This window comes from Cydia splendana, chromosome 12 (genome assembly GCF_910591565.1).
Source record: "Cydia splendana chromosome 12, ilCydSple1.2, whole genome shotgun sequence".
NCBI lineage: Eukaryota > Metazoa > Arthropoda > Insecta > Lepidoptera > Tortricidae > Cydia > Cydia splendana.
The window spans coordinates 6,405,274-6,433,082 of NC_085971.1; the positions used below are offsets into that span (position 1 = coordinate 6,405,274).

At 34.9% G+C, this 27,809-nt stretch overlaps 1 protein-coding gene across 2 annotated transcripts in view; it reads right to left on the reverse strand.

Moving 5' to 3' along the window:
- LOC134795382 (uncharacterized) overlaps nt 1–27,809 on the reverse strand; it is a 115,630-nt gene that overhangs the window by 18,025 nt on the left and 69,796 nt on the right. The window lies entirely within an intron of this gene.

Consider the following 27,809-nt stretch of genomic DNA (forward strand, 5'->3'; position numbering starts at 1 on the left):
ACTGATCCTATTATATACATGGAATAGGGCCGGCTTACTTTCTGTATCCTAGCTTGCGAGCACAGAAGGGGGAGCTACACACTACACTGGCCTGTAGGTTGCCTTCTCGGTTTCGCCTGCCGAACTTGACAGCTTCTCGTAGGGACCACACTTGCGTATATTACAAAGCATTAGGTCGATGGTAAGAACGAACTATGCTTTGAATGTACTAGATTAGGGACAATGGGTAGGGATAGGGTAGAAGCACACACTCAATTTGTTATCTACTAGGGTTCCTTTTAGTTCTGGTCTATAAAATTTATATGGTTGATATATATTTCTCAGTACGGGCTTCAAATATGGTATCATTACTTTAGAAGTCGTGCGGTAAGGTGATTAATTGTCTTAATTTCTTAGTGTTCTAATTTATCTGGGTAAAAAGATATTATATTAATTTTATCTATCACAATTCTGGTCTTCTGGAGTAGAAATGAAGTACTGGGTATTGTAATCAGGTTTCTAAGGTATTTACAAAACAAATTCTTTAATATCAAGCTGGGTTTAGGAACACAGACTTTTCTGAGATAGAAAATCGAAGAAAGGATTGTTTTAGGGACCCTTTGGCAGGCAGAAGTAATCCAGAGGATGTTTCGAGCTAAATATATCTACTGGTCTTGATATTCTTAGTCTTATAAAGTTTAATTTTTAACAAATGAACTTAGTACTTCGTTTATACCTCTAAAAATCAGATTTACTGTTTATACTCTTAGTTCTGGGAAATGGGATGAAAGGATTCATATCCTTAGCTTTTGAATGTAAAAAAGATTAGTAATTTTGATGACTGATGGATACTTTGACACTTCTTTTCATCATCATCTAGGTGCGCTTATCTTCCGAAGTGTTGGTAAAAGCCCGTCTGGCTAACAAGTTAGGGTAGGTGTTCCGACTAACCTTGTTGACTGGACTAGGAGCCCCCAATCCTGCATCGAACGTGTGAGTAGCATCTTCGCAAGAAGCTGGTAGTTAATTATAATCTTGAAAAGTTAGGGTGTAAATGGGCTTATCCCAGGAATGCTACTTATATGTTATCCCGGAGGCTTAATAGGTGTGGCAGGTTTTTACCAACAAATATTTTTATATTTATATTATCAATTATCATATATACGCTGCATATCTTCAATATCATTCTAGTTTTGGTTCTCTTAACATCATTTACATTACGCCATAAAACTCGTAGTATTTCCTATTCTTATAATTAAATAAAAGGGTTTCATTCTATTTCTTAGCTACGTCATAAATTATTTTAGTAAGTATATTAAATATTCTTTAATTAAAATCTAGGTAGGTAATAATATCTAAAAACAGAGTCCAAAATGTAGCTTTACTCATTAAAGAACCTAGGTTTCCGCGGTTCACTTCGAGGGGGACCTAACTGCTAGCTAGACGATCACGACAAGGCCAAATTATAGGGGTAATTATTAAGGGGGGGTTTATTATATGTATTATTAAGGGGGTATTTATAGATATATATAGTTGGGGAGGCTACATTATGGGACACATGTTTGAGTAACTTGTATAGTATGCACCCATATTTTTACAATTGACTGAACATGGCTCATTTTAATCTAACGAATAATCAGGAGGAAAGAAAAGACTTGACGATCTTCTAATTATGTGGATTGACAGAACTTCAACAACATGCCAAGGCATTTTGCATGTTACTGTGAGAAAGTCTCTTTACCGACTTACACATGAAATGGGAATCTCGTGCAAATAATGTTCAAAGGAGACATTTACTAACTTGAGCATCAACATTTGTCACCTTCTTAATGTTACGCAAATAAAAAACGACATTTTATAAATAAGAAATATTTTCTCTGAGCAATATAGAAGAGTAATCCTCAGCTTAATGCCGACATAAGTTAATGTGTGTACATATTTGAAACAATTTAATCAACAACATTTTAAAATGTGAAGAAAATGTTTTTTATCTGTAAGTTTAGTGCGTGATTTTAAAGACGTAAAATCTAGTCTGTGGTCAGTCATGTCTACTTTGTAGATGTTATCTGTAAAAGCGTTTTCTCTGTTCGCTGAAGCTATCCTCATTGTTCAGCTAGAAGATTAAAAATATGACGGGAGCCAGTTCTTTTGTGACGGAGACGGCCTGGGATTTTAATGAAACTGACTCTGAAAGATTCGCTTGCGATCGACACGCTGGCGTTTGTGAAATCTGGTATTTTTAAAGCTAAAATATGCGGAACGTGACTTCTGACGATACGAAATATGAGTAAAATATATTAGAGATAATGAGTTTGAAAATATGTAGCTTCATATACGAGTATAATAACCTCGCCTAACTTACCATCTCTACTAAATATGCCGCAGGGGCATTTTTTCGATTTATTTCAGCTTTATTAAGTTGTTAATTTAGGCTTATTTTTCTTTATTATGTATGTATGTATGTTTATTTATTATGTATATATGTATATATATATATATATATATATATATATATATATATATATATATATATATATATGTGAGTCCAAGGCTAACCAAACTGTAGTTATGAACATGAATGACCGTTCCATTTCTAAGCATTTCGCAGTTTCTGGTTATGAACGCAGCAGATCACAGGCAGCTGTGAGATGCCGGATATTGCCTAACCAAAGCCCAGTTACATTTGAACTAACAGTCACATGTACTGGTCATTATTACCCTCACCTCATTTTTGTACAATGTGTTAGGCAATACATACATAAAGAAAAATAAACATTATGGGTTGCTTAGCTGAATCAGGTACTAAGTGGAAGAAAAAGGGGAGTGACAATTTAGAGAAAAGGTTGTTTCATTTTTAGCTAGACAACCCATGACCCATGTAGATACATATTAAATAACAGATGATATTTTAACTTATGCTTTATTTTAAACTCTATAATCCTAGGAAACAGGAGTGGCTTGTGTACTTATTTTTAAATTTAGGTGCCGAACTAAAATAAACTGCCCAAGACTTTTAAAAACCTGAAGTTTTAAAAGTTTTTACCTAGAAGTTGCCATCAAATATACAAAATTAAACATCCCACCCCAACTTATATCACAATTATACTTTATCAATGGTTCTGGCAAATTGAGGTACGTTTCCAATAAACCATAAACGAGGCCTCATAGTTTCTAAAAGGATAAACAAATTTACATGGGTTTGTGTGCGTAAAAGCTTTAGTTTATTTAGGATGGTTGTAAAGTAAATAGGTTTTATGGAAATCAGTTAAGTAATTTCAAACTAATGGAACGGAAAGTTCATATATTATAGATTCAGAGGGGCTACCGCGCAAACCGAAATTCGCAAATTCCGAGGATCTTTCTCTTTTACTCCAATGAAGGCGTAATTAGAGTGACAGAGAAGGATGCCCGCAATTTGCGAACTTCGATTTTCGCGGTTCTAAGTTGTCTTTTCTGATCCCAAAGTTAAGCATATTGGTATTTTTTTAATTCATTACATTTCACAGTATGACAAAATGAAACAAATCCCCACAATTTTGTTAGTGTATTACCTAAAGCCCTAAACTACTACCTATAGATTCATGGACTTTGTAAGTCAAAACTATAAGCAGCTTCAGTTTTCTGATTTCTGGAAACAGAGATATTTTTTCTTTTTCTGCGATGACTCACGCTAGACCGGGCACGGGCCGAGACGTCCGACATGTATTTTTCTATGACGACTGATCGGTGATCACCAGTGATCGTACATTTTCCAGCATTTTTGGTGCAGCGGAGTGGGTGTTAACGGAATTGGTATAAATAATTTCAACCCTAATGATTAATTAGCGTTAATTACGTTAATATTAAACTTAATTTACCATTTCAGTTGAAATTATCTATACCAATTCCGTTAACACTACTCTGCTGCACCAAAAATGCTGGAAAATGTACGATCACGTAGTGCTTTCCACAGAAAACGAAGCGCCGGGCCGATCGAAGGCCCGGTCTAGCGTGGGTCATCCTTTATGCCCAGAATAACATTACGTGCCCTTTTTTGCTACATTAACAATATGTACAATATTCAACAAATGCTTAAGCCAGTTTCTATAAAAAACGATCGTTGTAGGTGTTAGTATTTAATATCGATATCATGTTACATCTTGAACCCGTTAAATATAAATTGATGTAATTCGACCATCCCATCTTGCTCGTAAATACATTGATGCGTTAGCTAGAAAGAATAACAGATTTTAAGGTTCGAATCCCGCTCCTTATTAAATAGCTCTAAGGTACAAGAAGCTAAAAGGTAGAATGATAGTACAAACAGCAACACTCCTAACTTGTACATCGGTGGACCTTATTACAAAGGGCATAAGCTCAACCGATGTACCTACAACGTTAGGTTAACAGTGTGGGCGATGGTACAGGTAAGATATCTCATTTATTTACGTAATGCGTACGTAAGTTGCGATTTTGCATTTATATGACTAACCATTTATGGAAATTGGGCCACTAACACGAATTTGTATGAATATTGTGTATATCAAGATACATTTTTATTGACATGCCCGCTTGCGCCTAGCATGTTTGAGTCTTTGTAAATTGTAGTCATTTTGTATCTACTATTTATTTTAGCGATTAACTGAGCGCGTGAGTTAGGGATGAACTATGGAAAACATCATAGGCACACCATACCATTCATCCATCCGTGAGAGATGGCGTTATCCGCGTGATAAAATAATTGTCAATAACACCGCGCGATTAAACTGTCATTATCACGCTGTCGAAAAGAAAATTCCAATCATTATATCCGTATAGTAATATTACATTTAACTAAATCACAATACCTTTTTAATGCACATCTCAAACAACAACAACAGCAATCAGAACGTAAATAGTATTTTTTTCTGTACAACGCTTTGCTCAAATAAGTTTGCAAAATATTAAACGCCAGTTTCAAGTGAAATTTATTTCAAAACGGCTAATTTGTAAGTGAGCCTTCCCGCCGTGAATCTCACGCGTGAAGTTGTAAACTTTACAAAAAGTACAGTCATATATCCTGAAGATACATCACCTTCTCTGACGTTTGTATACCATGAACAACAGCGGTGCTTATGCTAGAGTGTTTATTTATAGTTGAAACCGCTTGAAAAGCTACAAGGAACACATAGATTGGGCTCAGAAATCTAACAATGATTTTCTATATCGATATGATTACGCTACCCATGAGTAAAATTACATCAACAACTATTATTTAAAAAAAAAACCAGTATATTAGTGTACTAAGAGCAGAAAATAAAACAATTCCTTTTTTGCCATACCGAATTTATTGGCCGTGCCCGAAACTCCAAATGAAGCAAAGATTGACATTGCTCATTCCGGGCAATAAGTAAACGCTTCACTCACGGGCGTTTTTCCTTATAGGAACTGATCAATCTCTGAATACTTTCGTCTTCCTCTGCTTAAGTGTTGCGTTCTCATTTTACCTCCGAGTGGAGATTTCAGGAGCCCCTCCAAGTTAGCGGACGAAGTCGCTTTTATGGAACTTTTATGGTGCAATAGTACATTTGCATTGTTTGACTTATCTTTGAATTTTACGACGTGTTTTATCGTTAGAAGCTACTTGTGTTTATTATGAATTAACGCTTGCTTCGGGTAAAACGTTTTTATGATGATAATAAAAAAAAATAGGACCAACTTTACACAAATCCATCAAATCCTAGGCTTATTGAGCAAATTTATACAACGCGACGATATATATGCAAAAGGTACTGATAATTAATCGGAAAATCCTTTTAATTAAAATTACGCAAACGGGGAATTGTTTAAGCTACGTACTTTATTTTTCACTTTATCATTAATTACATTAATATTTCTAACCGTTTTTGAGATACACAGCCATATTCGAACTTTAAGATACGTCAAATAAGAGTTATGGAAACGACATGGATCGGATATGTCAGTGTCAAACAAGTGTCAAAAATGAGGTTTCTACGTCAACGTCAACTCACTTTTGACACTTATTGGACACTGACATATCCAATCTATATCGTTTCCATATCTATTATTTGACTTAAGTATCTTAAAGTTCGAATATGGCTGATAGTTTGTTAAACATTAGTGCAAAAATCTGTATGTTTCAACCCTAGCAAGTAGATCCTATTGAATGACATGACATGTGTCAATTTAAAATGTAAATAACTTCAATCCAGCTTTACGATTATAATCGTTAATCTAAATTAAATTAAATTATAAATAATAACTTGATTTTAGATCACTTAGATAACACTATCCTTTCAGCTCAGTCTTTATACATAGCGCACCAACCCCTAATTTATAATTAAGCATCTTATTAAACCAAAACAAGATTAACCCTGCAATGTGAAAAAGAGGTGACCTTTGACGGGACAGACGCATAAAGTAACCACTTAGTCGTTACCTTTCCAATTTAAATGTCTACATAAATTATGTCATTAGTAATGCTTAGATAACTCTTGATTCTATTAAGATAAATCCAATTTGAAAAGCCAATGAGGCTTAGAATGTATTATTGTTTTATTTTTATACTCATACATTCATTTATTTATTCAATAACAATATTACATTGTGTTTGATAAATCTTAAATCTAGGCATATGTATAACAAAATAAAAATCATAACTTCCAATTAAAAATAAATATTAAAACTTAGTCAAATAAAACACACCGCCGCAAATTGAACTCCAAAAGTAAATAAACAATTGTTTTATAAAATTAAGAAAAAAAAAGATACAAAAGATAAGTCATATGAAATATAAAATTATGTATTCTGTTATCTACATCCAATACAATCATTTTAACATCTTAACGCATGATTGTGCTACGAAATAAGATTAGTCCGGTACTTACATATCGATAATTGCGTCAGTCGAAAAAATAAGACCTTTTCGGATTATTTATCGAATTAACTAGGGTCGCGCCAATGCCGTCTTCTGAAAGAAAACTCATAATGCTGTGACCTCATTATGGTAAGTAGGTAACTCTTATTAAACTAAAACAATCTCAACCCTGCAATGTGAGAAAGAGGTGACCTTGACGGGACAGACGCATAAAGTAACCACTTAGTCGTTACCTTTCCAATTTAAATGTCTACGTTAATTATGCCATAACTAATGCTTAGATAACTCTTGATTCTATTAAGAAAAATCCAATTTGTAAAGCCAATGGGACTCGCTGCCCGATTCGAACTTTAAGATACGTCAACTAATAGATGTAGAAACGATATGGATTTGATATGTCAGTGTCAAAAGTGACGTTTTTGTTTGAAGAAACGTAACATTTGACACTGAAATATATTTCTAATCCATATCGTTTCTAGATCTATCAATTGACGTATCTTAAAGTTCGAATCGGGCCGTTAGAATGTTTTAGGTTTCCTAATATTTTATATTTATCACTCACGTCTCACATCAAGTATTATTACAATTTAAATTTAAACTTAACCCATGTTACCGAAAATGTTTATTATTTATGCCTAATTTAAAGAATAACATTTTTAACTTTTTCTCATACAAATTAGATATTATGCATTCTGTTATCTACTTACATCCAATGCGAATCATTCATTATTTTCGCAGACAAAACATCAAAACGCATGATTGTTCTACTAAATAAGATTAGTCCGGTACTTATCGATAATTGCGTCACACGAAAAATTAAGACCTTTTCGGATATTATTTATCGAATTAACCAGGGTCGCGCCAATGCCGTCTTCTGAAAGAAAACTCATAAAGCTGTGACCTCATTATGGTAAGTAGGTAACTCAATCTTAATCCAAGAACATTAAATTTTCTAGCGTTCGCAAGTACACTTTTTGGACAAAATGTTTCATAAAAGAAAAGGTGAATTGATTTTCGTTTTTGAACAAAATTAAGTTATAGTACAGTATATTGTTAGAAGCGCTGGTGGCCTAGCGGTAAGAGCGTGCGACTTACAATCCGGAGGTCGTGGGTTCAAACCCCGGCTCGTACCAATGAGTTTTTCGGAACTTTTGTACGAAATATCATTTCATATTTACCAGTCACTTTTCGGTGAAGGAAAACATCGTGAGGAAACGGACTAATCCCAATAAGGCCTAGTTTCCCCTCTGGGTTGGAAGGTCTGATGGCAGTCGCTTTCGTAAAAACTAATGCCTACATCAATTCTTGGGATTAGTTGTCAAACGGACCCCAGGCTCCCATGAGCCGTGGCAAAATGCCGGGATAACGCGAGGAAGAAGAAGAAGTACAGTATAGTTAAGGGCGGTTGTTAAGTTTTAAATCAGACATACAGTAGGTACCTATATGTATTAACATAATTTATTTTGGAAACGCAAATTAAAATTCACATTGTTATGAACTTATGAATATAATCACCTAATAATAGCCTTTTCAATACTTTTAATTGTATGTAAGTACCTACTACTTTTTTGCAAGTTAGCCAGTTAGATAGGTCCTGTAACAAAATTATAACTTCAGTAAGACCTTTATTTTTACATCACGGAGTTCAAAAAATACCTTGCATAGAACCTCATTACAGTTAAGTATCAAGAATTCTGTTTGAATTACGTATTTTCTGTAGAATCAACTTTTAAAGTATTTCCCATACCGAAAAGTAAAGATAGAATTTGGGACCGAAGCTCTGTAAGCCCAGACCGAAGGGGAGTTTACCGTAAGTTATTAAAAACAGATTCAAACTTATTATTGTAATTCTTTGTGAAAATTCTCGGAATAACTGTATCACAGACAACAAAGAAAAAATGATATTTATACACCGTGTTTTTTTTTATTTCCGTTAATTTCAAGGGTGCATTCCTGAGCTTAAATCAAGTAACTTTCTCAAAGACACCGATATTCTAATTAACTCCATTTCGGAGATAATCAATAATTTCTTTTTTTCCTGTAAGGCCTCTACAAGCGTGTACACTTTGCCTTTACATATAGATTAGTGTTTAGAATGAGTTCAAACATTTGCTACTAAACTTAAGTACAATCTCGGTCGATCGATGTTCGAAATGACATCTGATATCGATATTTGGTAGAGTTAAATGTAATGCCCGTGTGACAACAACGCTATATGCTACATTTAATTATTTATTAAACTTATTTTTTTTAAAAGCAAAATTATATTTATTTTTGAAAATTAACTGTGCCATTTAGTTCTCTTAAACGTACTTAACCATACCCCGAAGTTAACGGAATTAAAAAAAAAACACGGTATATAAGCTTTAATAAAATGGTTTTATGAAATGGTGATATTATACATTTTTTAAGCTGAAATCGATGTCTTAATAAAGAAAAAGTGACTAGCCCTCCAGGAGAACCATACATTATACCAAAAAGAATAGATAGTATAGAGGGGTCCTGTCATTGTCAATTTTGTAGTCACGGTACATTTACTGCCATCTATCGACACACGATTAAAACTTAAAATAAAATTGAAAATGTATAAAATAATCAAAATATGTTTACGGATAAATGATTCTTAATTTTTATTGTTTCATACTGCCCATGTTCTTTCACTGATATGTGTTAAAATTGTTAAATACCAAACGGTGTCGTTAACGCCATCTAGCCGAGAATAGGCCAAAGGTAATGGCGCCATCTATTCGAGAATGACTTTTCCTTGGCCGTCCGAGGCACGTTTTTTTCTTAGACTTTATTTATCTTATACGGAGTTATATATATCTCTGATTATACTTAGTACTTGACTCCACATCAAAAATTTGTATAAAATAATTTAATTTGTTCCCAACGTAATAAATTGGTCATTAATTTATAAAACTGTTTTTGTCTCATTCTTATTATGTACTTTGTGTGTATGTAGCGGCTTCGTTTTGTAGCGAGTAAAGAGATACTTGACCGCGCCAATTTGGAAAATAAAATTATATTGTACCTACTCATAAAGTTCTGACATTAAGTAAAAAAAGATTGTATGTACTAAACTAAAAATACAAGGGAATTTTAAAGTATTATTATTTATTAAAATGCAGTAAATAACAAAAATACAATAGATAACTTTTCAACAATTATGTATGTATACATACATGTATAATGGGATAATTGAATGTGTGCAAGTACGTAACTTACCTAATACTTACCTAGTATTAATTTTATAAACTACCAAACCCATCTATTAAAAACAGGGCTAATAAAGAGAGGGTATTATCTTATCTAAATAATCTAATCTCTTGAATTTGAATATTATATTTCACAATAATTTAAATGTCTCTAAGACTAATGTTTACGTGAAATTTATGTGCCTACATCAAGCCTAATTAATGGCTTAATTAACATGATATTAGATGTATTTACTGTAATATGAACGTATTGCAAGATTTTCAAGGGATATACAGAAAATGGGACACATTATCCTGTCCATAACAAGCAAATGGAAGTCCCTTGTAGCACTTTTACTACGAAGAGAAGACTTTCTGCAAAAACAAAAAACGGCTTAACCGATAATGTTCGCTATAGTTTCTAAAAGCCTTTACTAAGGTTTAACACTTTAAACTCTCGCGTTTTGTACACATATTTAATTACCAGTGATCGTACATTTTCCAGCATTTTTGGTGCAGAAAGTGTTGTTAACGGAATTGGTATAAATAATTTCAACCCTAATGATTAATTAGCGTTTATTACGTTGATATTAACCTTAATTTACCGTTTCAGTTGAAATTATCTATACCAATTCCGTTAACACCACGCGAATCGATTTGGTGCAATGCAGCGGAGTGGTGTTAACGGAATTGGTATAAATAATTTCAACCCTAATGATTAATTAGCGTTTATTACGTTAATATTAACCTTAATTTACCATTTCAGTTGAAATGATCTATACCAATTCCGTTAACACCACGCGAATCGATTTGGTGCAGCGGAGTGGTGTTAACGGAATTGGTATAAATAATTTCAACCCTAATGATTAATTAGCGTTAATTACGTTAATATTAACCTTAATTTACCATTTCAGTTGAAATTATCTATACCAATTCCGTTAACACTACTCTGCTGCACCAAAAATGCTGGAAAATGTACGATCACTGTTAATTACACAATCGGGTCTACCGCGATATAATTTCATTGTTTTTACCTTTAATTCCGATGTTTCAGCTTAGTTGCACCAGCTGTGGTCACTACTAAGGTTAGGTCTTTTACTAAGGTTTACTTTCACGTTTTTTTTTAATATTTTTGGACCCAAGTTTGAGGGGGGTGGGACACAATACTTGTTTTTCCTTCAGAGCCATTATTTGCGAAAATATTATGTTTCTTAAAAAAACGTCTTGAAAGATCTATCCAATGACACCCCACCCCATAGGGTTTAAGCAAAAGGGGATAGGTTCTTAACTGTAAATAATTTTGTAGTTATAAACAGATGTACTTAGCAAACCTATTCTATAGGTATAATCCTTTGTAAATACAAACATCTTAAAAGTTTTCTTCTTATTTATTTCATATAATAAGCAAAGATAAATAATTGAAGCTTACAGTAATAGGGCAATTATAAGATCCGGGGATAATCGTAGTAGGCGGTAATCGTTTATGTAATTAAAGGGCGTTAGGCCGAGCGATCCAGCTATTGCGAGATGAAATGGATTTAAGGTCATTTATTGCTTATAATGGCACTTTGAAGTAAAATATACAAAATAGTTAACATAATCTGAGTTCTCTTCTACTAAATATATAGGTTTTACAGTTTTCTAAATCGATGTCGTGTCTTGTTGCGATGAAAATGAATGAAATTTAACGTCACATAATGATTTTTTTCGGTTAAACCTAAGAGATCTGTAACTTTTAGGTGTGTATTGTCTCATATTAATGAAATAAAAATGACTATTTATAGGTAAGTAAGTCTTATCAACATGAATCTATTGAATTTGAATTTTCTTACTTTATACACAGAGCTTTTCGATATGACTTTTTTGTAAGAACTGTTGAATAATTACGTGGGTATAAGATTCTTTATACAGTCACTGATTTTCAAGGTCTAAAAATTAATTACATACTTTATATGTTAATATCTCATTTGTTATTTTATTTGATCAAGTATGTCCTTAAACTACGTCCAAGACCACCGGTGGACGGGCAGCAGCGTCCCTCAAATTTGGTGTACTCGACTGCGATCGCCAACCCGCCTGCCAACCGTGGCGATTATGGCATTCACCCCCCATAAGGGGGAGGCCTATGTTCAGCAGTGGACGTCTTATGGCTGAGATGATGATGACGATGATTTGATCAAGTGTCAAATAAATGCAAATGATTATATGACTACGTATAAAATGACAGTTCTTCATCTGGCTTTTGTCAAGATCACGAGAAAGTGCAACAGTGAACATGTTGAGCAAATTAACTCAGGTAAGTAGTCAAATAGTTAGACAAAATAGTGGAATGGCACAGCGCACTAACTCAGCGTGAAATACGAGGGACGTGCCAGATTATGATAAGACTTTAGCCCAGTAAATCATTGGATTTTCCGGTTGGGAGCCGACGCAAATTTAAGGAGGATCCCTTGGAGGAGCCGTCTACATGGCTCACGGCTGTTTACATGGAAATTCAATGTCAACAAATATTAGAAAATATTACTGTTTCACGGTTTTTCCGAATAAGATTTATATCAGACAACCTAATAAGTACGTAATTTGAAATATAATGCTTCTACTATACAAAATAAAACTTACAAAATTAGATACGTAGGTACTAGGCATTTTAAATATTATTATTTGAAAAGTTATAACATTACTAAATATGTACTCTGAAAATTTCGGCATCACAAAAGAAATGTGAGCTTAACTTCTATCCTATGGCGGCGGCGGCGCGGTGGTTAGGTTCGTATGTTAATGTTAACTTTTTCATAAATAGGTACCTATTAAGTACCTACATATTCTTTCCAAGCCTTCATGCGCTGATTGCAAAAATCTAAAATTTCCGAGTATCTTATGTTTGCACGGTCGTGTTATATTTCAAATACCTACACTATACACACACTTCTGCCTAATTAGCGCGATCCGGGGCGTATCAAACGCTGCGCACACATTCCCACAAATCTACGGCGTCACCACTAAACTTCTTAGGAAACTTGTACGGTGTTTGTTGCATACTTAACACCAGGGTCTAAGTTTGTCTTAACAAATTGTAGTGGGAAGTTAACCCGCACTCACGTACAGGCGGGGACAGAAAAACTTGGGCAGTACCTGTCCGAACAATGCGCACGTAGCTCTAGACTACAAACTGTTGAGTGCGGTGCGAGTTTAGGGAGCAAGCGGACTTAACACGCCCAGTTAATTCATGGGTTCGTAAAATGTGAACGAAGTGTTAGAAGAATTTATTTGATCACAGGCCATAATTTTTAGCTAGGAGGCACTGATCAACTACAATCACGGTTAAAATTCTGATTATGACTAATTTAAAATTAGTATCTCCTCGTTACGGAGCGAAACATACTGTTGATGTTGAGCAATCTTCGACTAAAAATAACGTGAGTGACTCGTTTTAAAAAATTTAATAAGCAGAAGATAAAACAGTTTCTACAATGTTGTAGTTTTTGACTATAACTTGCAAAGCACTTACAAACGATGGGTTTTAATTGAACTTGGTTATAATGCCATTAAATACAATTGAGTAATAAAACAATGAAAAGCGTAGAAATTGTTCATGAAGGTCAAACATGGTGCATCTGTATATTTATAAAATCGCCTAGTAAAAGGAATTGTAATTGAGAACAGCGACAAAAAAAAGTAAAACATAGACGTACTGGGTTTACAAGTATAGTATAAATATGAGTGAAACGTAGTATAGTGTAAACAGTAAAAAGGTATCGAACGTCCCAAGTGTTTTTAAAGGAAAATATAGCTGATAAAGGTGAATTAAACGGATAATTAGTACACGGTGAATTTATTATTCACGCGCAATATTTTTTTTCCAATGCTTGTTAGGGCTCTCATGTTTGTTGTGGCAAATCAATGTGCTTGTATTTCCTACTCGCTAATCTTGGCATAGAGTTTATCCCCGTTATTGTAAAATTATAGAAAAAAACTCTTTGTGCCAGAATTTGTCTAAGCAAACCAAACTATTTTCATAAATAAAATAGACAGTAAAGAAAACGAGGAAAATATATTAAACGAATAAAATCATATAAATGTATTTACAGATTCATATTCATCACATAAAAAAATACAAAAATTCGTTGCCTGCGATGAGTTCGGTTCATATGATCCGGAACTGATTACTCACCTATTATAGTCAGCATTTATTTCAAAAACTGCACTAAAAACTACAGGGCAACTACATTTTCTGACTAGATATCGACTATTACGTATTCGTACGTATTAATAACAGTCATCTTATTTTTCCAGACGAGTGTACTAGCGAAACAGGAATATGTTTTAGCATTTTACGCTTCTCTTTTGTTTCTTGAGTACTTCATAAGATTAACGTAAGAGTTCAAATGGAGAGGTTTGGGACTGCGAGGGATGTGAGTAGGATTTTAGCAAAGTCCGTTTGGTTTTTGTGCTTTCTTTCTTTCTAGTTCAGTGCAGGTAAGTTCTGCCATGGCCGTAGTAGGATAATTTAATTTAGCTTGGAAGTAGTTTCATAATGGTTTACTTGATTTTGTGGTTCAGGCCATCTTAAAGTAATGGCCTAACTGAAGCGATGAATAATGTCAACTTCCCAACAACTAGTTGTTATTTTGATTACTCCAAGAGACTTGTTCAAAATGAATCCACAGTGTGCAGTGTGCTTAACGCATTTTGCATGCCAAAAATAAGTTTTTGAAAATTTGTACCTATGTATATCACGATGATTCTGGCACTTGAATAGGAAAAACGGCTACTTACATTCATGGTTCCTTCTGAGCACGCAAACCTACTGCCGTATTCGAACTTCAAGATATTCACAAGAGACGAAACGTACTAGATCCATTCTAGATACGTTATAGTTTAGATATCAACTAGTTCTCTTTTGCAGCGCAATTCGGGCAATCAATGTCACTTTTACGTTAGATAGAGTAAGATAATAATATCTAATAGATGTGAATTGGATCTCTAAGTCATATCCTGTGGAAATCGTTCAACAGTATCTCTAGAATCGCGCAAATGTCAAATTTGACAGGTTAGATCTTAAACATATCGTTATCGTATCTTGGTGATGTCTAGTAGATGTCTATTTCGAAATCCGAATCGGGCCCCTAGTCTCTTACTCATTGTATACTCAATTCATAAAACAAAAATGGCAGAATAATGGATGAAACAGAATTGTACTCAATTTAAGGCATCATTATAAAAATGTATTTTAAATTCTAAGCGAGAGTGCCTATTTTAGACGTGATCTCATTTTGTCACTACATGCTTAGATTTATGACCTAAAATGTTATTTGAATAACAAGTGAGTTTAGTGAGTGTTTATTTTCGCAAGCTCGTAACTTTGCTATGAAAATCGGCATCATAAAATCAACCTTTGCCTGTACAAAATAGAGTATTATTTTTAAGTTTATACAATCATTATAATAATTAGACGTTGCTCAATACCCGTGGCTTCGTCCGCGTAAAAGTATTTTAATGAAGTCATATTATAAATCACTCTCATTAAAATAAGATTTTCGAAGTGAAAAAATGCCCAGGTATACCAGGTTTTGAAACCGATATTTCGTATAGGCAGGGTCGCAACCGACTAGGCTAGGAGGCCTGTTTTATTTAATATACTATTATTTATCTAAACATTATAACTGAACTCAGCTACATCGCATTTGAAAAAAATACATTTTGACAATGCAAAAGTAATAGAGTTAGACCAAGAGAAGTCTGGAACGATTTTGATAGCACACGCAGTGCAATTGTTAATAAACGTCAAACTACTATAAAATTATGACGTATTAAATAACACACAATTGCTTGTGCTATCAAAATGGTTGCAGAGTTTTTTGGTATTTATAACTCTAATTTATTTGATGATTTTGGTCAGTACTGACCAGTGATCGTACATTTTCCAGCATTTTTGGTGCACGAAGTGTTGTTAACGGAATTGGTATAAATAATTTAAACCCTAATGATTAATTAGCGTTTATTACGTTGATATTTACCTGAATTTACCATTTCAGTTGAAATTATCTATACCAATTCCGTTAACACCACGCGAATCGATTTGGTGCAGCGGAGTGGTGTTAACGGAATTGGTATAAATAATTTCAACCCTAATGATTAATTAGCGTTAATTACGTTAATATTAACCTTAATTTACCATTTCAGTTGAAATTATCTATACCAATTCCGTTAACACCACTATGCTGCACCAAAAATGCTGGAAAATGTACGATCACTGGTACTGACAGAATAAAGTGCCAAATTATTTTCAAATAGTCAAGCAGAAAAAAAGGTTTCTATGGGCGCCGCGCCACTATCACTAATGCAAATAATCTCTAACTTTCGATTACATTTATAATTCGCAAATAACTGGTATCGAGTTATAATATCACCAATGCACAAATCCAGTGAATTGTAAAGGGCCCAGATTGTATGTGTAACAATGTCCTATTGAAAGCACAAAGCCACAAATAAGAAACGGATCGGAGAAGAGGGAAAATTGGATTTTCTTTGAGTGAAGTTCTCCATTAAATTGAAGCCGGCTTTATACGCGAAATATCTAACTGTTCGTTGTAAATTATAAAAACTTATTTGAAAACAACCTTTGATGTTACGAAGGTATCTTTTGGATGGGCGATTTATTCGTATAATTATTCAGCATAAAACAAAAGCCTTGAACAATATTAAATATAAAACAAGGTTATGGAGACTGCTTACCATCAGGCGGGCTGTTTGCTAGTTTGTAACCGATATAGTATAACCAATTTTCCTATAAGACAGAAAATGCTAATAAGAAAGTAATTGGATCCTTGGTAATAATTTAAAAACGATAAATGTTTTAAAGGTTACAAACTTAGCGAAGCACTGCAGTTTCAAAACTATTCGTTGCTGGTCGAGTGAAGGCAAGGTTGTCTCTGGAGTAGGTACAGTATCATTGTGAAATCCATTTGTGCATATTAATTACGGATTTCCAGAGCAAACTTAGGCATACTGTTGGGGTAGGTCAGTCAATTCGTTCGAGCTTTAAGCAAACGATAATCTAATCTTCCTTCCTCTTAATCTTATTGCCTGAATCGCTAGTTTAAGTATTTCAATCCTCCAGTTGACGATTGGCATAAGTGGCGTAACATGTCACTGGCTCATCCGCGACTAATGCTCGCGAATTCAATTGAAATATATGGTAGGACTTAGAATGACGTGTTTATCGCCCAGCGTCAGGCGCACCAAACCACGCGTTTGCACGAGATGTTTCACTTCCAAAAATGCTGTTGGCACAAATTTTGTTCTGACATCATTCTTGCAGTTTTCTTATTATTTACTATGTTTGGGAACCTACTGAATTAAATAGTTTTCAAAAGTAGTAAGGTAGACAAATAATCAAATACATAGAAGTTTTTAGACAACAGCAACTCTTTTACGAGAGGTCTGCTAATTGATCCAATACATTGTTTTGCGACTAACGTGTTGTTAAGCGTTAAAGTATTCTTATTCAATTCCCCAAGTTTCAATTAAGTACACTCAAATACTCGTATGTAGTAAATCTAACGAGCATTTTCTGGCTTAGAGAAAAATAAGTTAGGTAATTGTCGTATTGTTCTTATAAAATTTTTATTGCACAACAAAAATAACGAAGTGAAAATAACTTACCTGCTTAAAACCAAAAAGTAGTCAATCACAGGGTCAACCAAAAATTGCTCAACTAAGTAAGTGCAGTAGACAAAATCGGGCAGGTGGATAACATTATTGAGAATACAACATGTTCAAAGTTTTCGGAATTTCAAGGTTTGCTTGCAACTTTTTTGCCATTCGTACTTCCATTGCGACGGGCATGAATTACTACAGTTTAGAACTACACGAATTTTTGTGCAAAATTATTTAATCAAACGTCGTTTATTTCATAATTGAAGTTAATTTAACCAATTACGTGCGACACGAGGATTTCGAAAATTAAATTTTACACCAAACTAAATTTTCGTTAGTGCGTGATAGCGCAAAACCAACGTGCAAGGGCACACGAGCACCTCATTCGGAAACGATAATTCAATACTTATTTAATACCAATTCGTATGATGTCTATTTCTTATAATGTCAATTGACTCTAGTTTTAGTGAAGATTTTTAATGCCGTTAGTCAGAACAGCGATTGGTGCATATGAAGTTGATGACGCTCAAACATATTATAATTTACTACTAATTGAAGAACATCATGTAGGAATATAATTAATTCGTACATAGCAACGCTATTGGTGGTAAAAACGTGCACTTTCATACAATTTAACAGAAATTCAATTATCTTAAATTAATATTATAAATAATTTGTCAATAGTGGCTAGGACTACGACATTGTGATGCACACAGCGAATTGTCTCGAAGTTTTAAATGCACATGCTAAAATAAGGCATTGCAGTGACACTAATTAACGTCTCGTCGGCAAATATGGACGCTGTAAAATGAACTTAGTTGGTGAATTTCAGCATGGAATATGCCTTGATTAACAACAATACTAGCACCTATAGCATATCGACTGCAGAACTCCAATGTGGATACCTGCATTAATTTACGTTTATGCTGCAAAATTAATAGTAATAACATACCTTTGAAAGTTTGTCGTTTTATACAAAGTTTTCATTATAACTGCTCTAACGTTGCTGAGCTGTTGACAGGACTAAAATTACTGATGTTTCATTGCATTAGCTGTGCTACATTAGATAAAAACTATGTTTTACAAAACAACTATGCGGCATGAAAAATAGAGCTCTACGTAACATAATAATACCTATAAAATTAAGTATAATTATTAACAACCATGAATATGCTTTATCTCAATACCTTTAAGAAAATATTTCATGCACCTATACTATTTCACTGCGTCTTATTCCTAACGTCCACTAAGTATAATATAAATAAGCAGATACGTAAACTTCATTACAAGTGTAATAAAGTTCGGTCTGCAATCAATTAGTCCACAGCACATTCTCAACGTATTGCTACACCGCGAATTAGTAGGCAAATATGCCGTTCTAAACTGTTAACAATTTTACTAAACACTACTGAAAACAATAACTTAGTAACACGTGTTGTGTCTGAGCAGGGAAACGTACCGTAGCGTTAGTTTAATGAAGTCATAACGGCTGATTTAACGGAGTTTTGGCAACATTAGCGTTTGAAATTAAATTGAATTCAACCAGCTGTGCTTACGTTTACAGCACGGTTAATTGTTATCAAATATTTTTTTACAAACAACTAATTTTTGCGGTAGTTTTGGCGTGTAAAGAAGAGTTATGTGTTGAACTGCGTTGATTCCATTCATCACCTTAGCGTTGATATTTATGAATTGATAATTATCCATTTATTTAACCCTTTAAACGTCGCACTTATCGTGCGCGACGCGGCATCGTGAACCTTATCGGAATGCAAGAAGGTTGATATTGAGCTATAGCGCGCGTCATTTGACGTCTTTGCGGTCAAAAGGTTAAAATACCACAATAATATTATGTTGATATTATTATTATTCTATAACAACAACAAATTTGAGAGCCTACCCGAGGTTTTCATCGATTTTTGACAAGTTTTGAATCGTATCTCCTTTTTTTGCACTACAGATAGAATTATAAGTCAAACGGTTATCGGTTTTTCAATCTTTTATCTCCGATTTTGTCCACCGGATTTTGAAAAAAATTAATACTTATTTTTTTATGAATTTTTTAAACAATGTCTAAAAATACACTTTTTTGTATCTAGTTTGTATTGAAGGATCTTACATGTATTGTACGAAATCTACATATTTGGGTTCGTCTTTGACGTCTCGAAAAATGTGTCCAGGGTTTTAATTTTAAACTAATAATCAGTTTTAAAATAAAATCAGTTTTTTAGCTTAAAATTGTTCAACTTTGATGCCAAATACGATCTCTTAGACTTTGAAGTAAATATGGGGTACTATATTGCTTAAAGCCGTTGCTGTTAATATAATCGAAATGGTTCGTGTAATATTACACACGGTTGCTGCGTCGCCAGTTCCTTTTTCTTTGAACTTGGCTGGACACGCTACCGCGTGTCTAGATACGCAACAAAAAAACATTAGAAATTCAGATCGAAGTTCATTGGCGTAGGGTAGCCCCTTAAGAAAATCAACACTTTCGACGAAAACAAAGAAAAATGAAGTTTGTGTGAGAATAGAATCGACAACTCTTACTGAGACGGTCTGAGAGCCTTATCCAATTAGGTAATAGGTAACTCACTCTCGCCGTCAGTATGAATAAGACATTCTTCTAGGGATCTTGTATTGGATTGAGATCTTTTGTTAACTGGCTGATTATTTTGCGATTTGTATTAGAATAATACAAGATACCTGATCATACAAGAGCTACCTGAAATAATTTTATTTCATTAATTATTCTCACATGAAATACTAAAGATTATAAATTTATTTGCCCGCTGCCGCCTGCTTTTTGCCGTAAGACAAATACCTATGACAATATAGTAGATTGTTAACCAAGGGTTGAAAGGCACCCATTTCTGTCGAGGTAGTTTGGCGCTCGAACGCAGTGAGAGCGCCAATAGTCAGAGACAGAAACGGTGCCTTTCACCCGAGTTAAACACTCTACTTTTCATATCGAATGCGAGGAAACCAAACAAGACAAGGCAATTTCGCAAAATCAGTAATTGAAGTACATAACAGACCTACGGCCATGATTTTTTTCCTTAGGACTTACTTGCAATCGGAGACTTTACATGCGTGAAGATTAATCACCCCTAGCGAAAATCATTTAGATTGCAATATTTACGAAAACACACATTTTTTAACAAACTACAACAATTTTAAAATAATTTGTTCATTATAGTATGAAAATCAGCGGGATTGCCTCGTACTTTTTTAATTTTATACTTTTTCGTTCTATAAGCCGCAACGGACTACCGGACCGCACCGCGACCATGGTGCGCCGCACCACGTAATAATATAATAAAAGTATTTTTAATATTAAATAACAATTTAATTAATAATATAAGAAATTTTTATCTTGTATTTTATTTTATTTTAATGAATATAGTTCTAAATAACTTTAAAAACCAATTTAATATCGTACAAACGTTTAACTGTGGCTGTATAAGATTCTGCCTTTGCTCATTTACGCAAGCGTAAGGTTTAAAAAAATATTTTTGGTGTATTCCTTTTGGTTCCCGCTTTATGAAATCGAGTAAATAGAATTCAACGAAAGAAATCAAGAATAATTTGTTTTTAACAAATTACTTACATCATTTTTTATAAAAAAAAGGATCTACGTGGGATTTGTAAAATTAAAGAATTACCAATTGTTCCAGACGAGGAAATAAAGACACTATTTTTCCATTTTGTTTCCACCCAGTTGTTCATGGAACGGGGACGCAGAGGAGTACACCACTTTTCTGCGCTAGAGCATAAACGTATCACTTTCTGCGCACCTTTTAGAACAACAACGACCCACTTTCAGAGCATGAGATATGAAAAGAAATAAACGGTTGACTTGAATGAATGTTCACTTGAGTGAATGTTTCATTTTTCTTTTATTGCATGTTCACAACACAATACATGGCTTAGCTGGAATGACACAGAAATAAACGCTCAGTTGTTATCTTCTTTCATATGATGGCGGCGAATAAAGTCGTGTGTCTTGAATTAAGTTCAACTTGCGATCATTTACGTACTTACTTAAAAAATAACAATAGTAGTGAAAATATATAAAGAGGTAGCCCTTCTGAATGGTCGAATGACCATGGATTGCAAGATGAAATGTATTTCGCGCTTCAGATAAGTCCAGCATCCATGCATATAACATTACTGACAAAAATCGCCGACAAAGATTTTGCGAATAGATAATAGTAGATTGTTAACCAAGGGTTGAAAGGCACCCATTTCTGTCGAGGAAGTTTGGCGCTCGAACGCAGTGAGAGCGCCAATAGTCCGAGACGGAAATGGTGCCTTTCACCCGAGTTAAACACTCTACTTTTCATATCGAATGCGAGGAAACCAAACAAGACAAGGAAATTTCGCAAAATCAGTAATTGAAGTACCTAATAGACGACGGCCATGATTTTTTTCCTTAGGACTTACTTGCAATCTGACTTTACATGTGTGAAGATTAATAACCCCTAGCGAAAATCATTTAGATTGCAATATTTACGAAACCACACATTTTTTAACAAACTGCAGTAGTTTTAAAATTATTTGTTCATTATAGTAATTATGAAAATCAGCGGGATTGCTTCTTACTTTTTAATTTTATACTTTTTCGTTCTAAAAGCCGCAACAGACTACCGGACCGCACCGCGACCTTGGTGCGCCGCACCACGTAATAACATAACAGAAGTATTTTAAATATTAAATAACAATTTAATTAATAATAAAAGAATTTTTTATCTTGTATTTTATTTTATTTTCATGGATATAGTGCTAAATAATTTTAAAAACCAATTTAATATCGTACAAACGTTTAACTGTGGCTGTATAAGATTCTGCCTTTGCTCATTTGTGTAAGGTTTAAAAAATATTTTTGGTGTATTCCTTTTGGTTCCCGCCTTATGAAATCGAGTAAATAGAATTCAAAGAAAGAAATCAAGAATAATTTGTTTTTAACAATTTACTTACATCATTTTCATAAAAAAAGGATCAACGTGGGATTAGTAAAATTAAACAATTACCAAGTGTTCCAGGCGAGGAAATAAAGACACTATTTTTCCATTTTGTTTCCACCCAGTTGTTCGTGGGACGGGGACGCAGAGGAGTACACCACTTTTCTGCGCTAGAGCATAAACGTATCACTTTCTGCGCACCTTTTAGAACAACAACGACACACTTTCAGAGCATGAGATATGAAAAATTTATTTTCCGAAATTAGTTATTTTTCAATCGTATCGTAGCACCCGAGTAAACGTTCTCTAAGATGTGTTCAGGCTAAGCATTTCATTTGTCATAATACTTTCAAAATCAATTTTTACTTCAATCCACTGATTAAATTGTTGTATAAGCATTAAGGATGACTCACTTCAATGATGAGCTTCCGGCGCTTAATTTTCTATGACGTGACAGGCGACCACGTGATGCTTTCCATAGAAAACAATGCGCCGGAAGCTCCGGCCCGGACACGGCCCGGTCTGACGTGAGTCATCCTTTTTTGGACCGATATTAGAAATTTAATGCTGATGTCATATAAAAATCAAGTTTAATATTTTACTCAACAGTACTAAAGTACAACAATTGAAAAAGCCTTACTTCATATTTCCAAAATAGACAATTTTGTAGTGCGCCTTTTAGTGGCATACGTTAAGCTTCCATCTAAAAATGTGCAGAAATTTTAAGAGCGCTCTTACAAGAAAAGTCGAAATAATGCAAAATTGATGATACTAGTCGACGAAATTCAGGACTTTGCGCTCATTATTAGAAACAATGAGTACTTGTTCCAGTAAAAGCGTCTTCTTATCTTTATAAATATCGTTGTAACTATTAGAAAAAGGACTTATTAAATTAGTAATGATTTTTTTTCTGATGGTCGTTTCCGAAAAACCCCGTGAAGCACTGAATGGCGAGCTCTTATTTGGAAATGTTGAGAATTTTACCCTGCTAAACCTGGCTATTTTGTATTACTAATACCCTGTACTTTAGGCATATCAAACTATATTTTTCCTACATACCTTTGAGAAAGAGAAAATCAAAGTAAAACGAACTCGATTTTCTCTCCGAAACAAGTGTCAATTCCTACGAAAATCTACTTAATATCGAAGTCATTTTCATACTCAAGCAATCTGCAACGTTTGCTTATACTGTTGGTATACATTAGTGTTTATGAAATTCTACTATAATTTTTTGGCAATTTTTTGAAAACTACTCTATATTACCGATGACGCGCGCTGCGCCAGCTCAGTGCCGCGGCAGAGCTTGTAGAGGCAGGACGTGTGTCGGTCGGCTCCGCACATTTTCAACGGCGACGACGAGGTTTTTTATCATTGTGTGCGGCGGGCGCCGTGTAAAACGCTATACTGTGTGCGTGTAAACCGCAACGAGAGACTTTGATCCTAGCACCGTTTTTATAGTATTATAATTTATAATGGTACAGTTTAATAAACTACCGGACAGGATTAAAAATATTTGAAACGACCTGACATTCTATATGTATTTATTTGACTCAAGATAGTACTCAGGGTCTGATGATGGAGCCGGAAGGTGGTCACCGGTACCAATCAACCATGCAACTAAACCACTTCGTGTTTAGGCTCGTTTTATTCATCTCAACAAGATCTTTGACTTAAGATAGTACTCAGGGTCTGATGATGGAGCCGGAAGGTGGTCACCGGTACCAATCAACCATGCAACTAAACCACTTTGTGTTTGGGCTCGTTTGATTCGTCTCAACAAGATCTTTGGCACAAGATAATACTCAGGGTCTGATGATGGAGCCGGAAGGTGGTCACCGGTACCAATCAACCATGCAACTAAACCACTTCGTGTTTAGGCTCGTTTGATTCGTCTCAACAAGATCTTTGACACAAGATAGTACTCAGGGTCTGATGATGGAGCCGGCAGGTGGTCACTGGTACCAATCAACCATGCCACTAAAACACTTCGTGTTTAGGCTCGTTTTATTCGTTTCTATAAGATCTTTGACACAAGATAGTACTCAGGGTCTGATGTTGGAGCCGGAAGGTGGTCACCGGTACCAATCAACCATGCAACTAAACCACTTCGTGTTTAGGCTCATTTGATTCGTCTCAACAAGACCTTGGACACAAGATAGTACTCAGGATCTGATGATGGAGCTGGAAGGTGGCCACGGGTACCAGTCTACCGTGTAACTGAACCACTTCGTGTTTGGGCTCGTTTGATTTGTCGCAACAAGATCTTTGACACAAGGTAGTACTGAGGGTCTGATGATGGATCCGGAAGGTGGTGACCGGTACCAATCAACCATGCAACTAAACTACTTCGTGTTTGGCTTCGTTCGATTCGTCGCAACAAGATCTTTGACACAAGTTAGTACTCAGGGTCTGATGATGGAGCTGGACTGTGGCCACGGGTACCAGTCTACCATGTAACTGAACCACTTCGTGTTTGGGCTCGTTTGATTTGTCGCAACAAGATCTTTGACACAAGGTAGTACTGAGGGTCTGATGATGGATCCGGAAGGTGGTCACCGGTACCAATCAACCATGCAACTAAACCACTTCGTGTTTGGCTTCGTTCGATTCGTCGCAACAAGATCTTTGACACAAGTTAGTACTCAGGGTCTGATGATGGAGCTGGACTGTGGCCACGGGTACCAGTCTACCATGTAACTGAACCACTTCGTGTTTGGGCTCGTTTGATTCGTCGCAATAAGATGTTTGACACAAGATACTACTCAGGGTCTGTTGATTGGTATCCGTGACCACCTTAATCATCATCAGATCCTCAGTACCAGTTCGTTTTTAAACCCTCGTTGATACAAACTTTACAACCTATAGGTACCAAATGCAATGACGAAACATGTAAATAAGCGAGTAGGTACCTATAATTTCTTTCGAGTAATATACCTTCATAAGTACAAGTATGGGGCTATTCATAAATTACGTCGTTTCAAATGGGAGGAGTGGGGGGGGTCTGGACATCGGATGATGGTAACATGACGTAGGAGGAAACAGATTCATCCGAAGCTTGATTTTTGGATGATTTGAGGGGTGGGGGGGGGGTCACAAATCGTCAAAAATAGATGACGTAATTTATGAACAGCCCCTATGTACATTTGCACTGCATTTAGTATTTTCGTACTTACCAAATAACAGTTTTAGAACTTTAAAAGTTAAGTACAGTTAGTGTTGTTATGGTTGATTTCAATATGCTTCGCGAAGGATCAAGAATGTTTAATCCATCATTGTAGTGCGAGTGTGGTAGAAGGGATAGGCGTACTGAGCTCGCACGGCCTGCCGCAGCGCGTAAAATACCTAAACTCGCTCAACGCCGAAATGTAATAGCGCTCTTAAATGTTCACGAACAAAGTACTTCCTTCCCCCACAGCTGCCAAGTCGACATTTAAATAGGCTTAAACTTAGGTACGTTTGCTCTGAAACGTTCGGCCGGTTCACATATTATTAGGTGACGTATGGAGAGAACGAAATTGTACTCTTAACAGGATATTTTAAATCTAGTTAAACGTAAGTTAACGGGGGTGACGTTAGCTTACTGATATTTGGGATACCGAAGTCCCTACTGCTGGGGTATCCGGCACATAAATAAACCGTTTTCCTTTTGTTTAGAACATTATGAATTGGAATTCAGAAATAACCAAAGATACAGGAAAGTATCTTGAAAATGATTAGAGTCTGTGCGGAAAGAGAAGAGTCGTGGAATGTATTGAGCCCTATACATTCCACGACTCTTCTCTTTCCGCACAGACTCTATAGGTTTTTACTATGAAATGCTTCTCATGGGAAATAAGTATGGAACGCACATTTGTTTCTTGCATAGAAATGGTATGGCGTAGTACCTACTTTATAGTTAAAAAACAGAGTATAGCTTAGTTTTGTGAAAGAATGTTGATTTACTTACTAATTTAATAAAGATGAACATTATTTGTCATGCCTATCGATACTATTTCATTGAAATATGATGTTATTGAATCTCAAGAACAATCGATTTCATATTCTTACTACAAAGTCATACTTCAAGATTTTCCGATTACCGTAAAACGGGGTGAGTAGGTTTCGCGGGGAGAGGTGGGTTATGAATGTGGAGAGAAGGTTTGAGAGGGGGGTGAGAAGGGATTTTAAGGCTACTGCTACAAAAATAATGTATTCCAATTTAAAATGGAGCTATAGTAATACGCATAATAAAAAAAAATCGATCCAACCATCTTCCAAAATCACCTTTGTATGAAAACCCCTCTCACCCCAAATACGAGGCACTACGGGGTGAGGTGGGTTTTCCTCTTTATCGTCAAAGTTATGAAATGGAACTACTCAAAATAAAATAAAATCTAAAATACAAACGTCCGGAACACTTATTATATACACCATTCAGTTAACATATGTAAAAATAAAATGTTATCGAGGTGTGAATTTCAGTTTTGACCCTACTCACCCCATTTTACGGTAATCGATGAATCGTATTTCATCATGTAAGTATTGTAAGTTATTAATAAACGTTTTTATATCGGATGTCCTAACTGGACCGCCTCTGCATTTTTGTCAAATGCCGCAATGGCTACATTTCTTGCAACATCTGGGAACCAAAATTCCGTACTCACTTGTATTTATTAGATACCTTTACCTTGCCAAACTATTTACACACAAATTTTCAGTCTATTCAGTTTTAGTTGCTGGGAAGTTAAGTTTAACTTTATTAAATAGTCTAAACTCTAAAGCCTTGGAATTTGAATAGTATTATAATTTAACTACACTATGGATACTAATTAAAAATACTACATATGTGACGTCCCACGGTCAAAGGTACCTTATGGCGGGTATGGAGTTATGCATACCCCAGTAATCTACAATAAATAAGCTATCGATAACACAAAAGATCAACCTTCTAGGTTGCGTAGTTACAGAGATATGATTTTTTGAAAATAATGTTGTGAAATTAGCAACTTTACGATAGAGAAGTTTTAAGTTTAGCCGCCTAAAAAACTATGTTCCTGAAGTAAGTTACATAGTTGACTACAAATAATAATACCTTATATATGTGAGATTAAAAAAATATTGCGACTTGTTCTGTAATGCAAATAGAAACTTTTGATATCGACTGATTTATGTGTA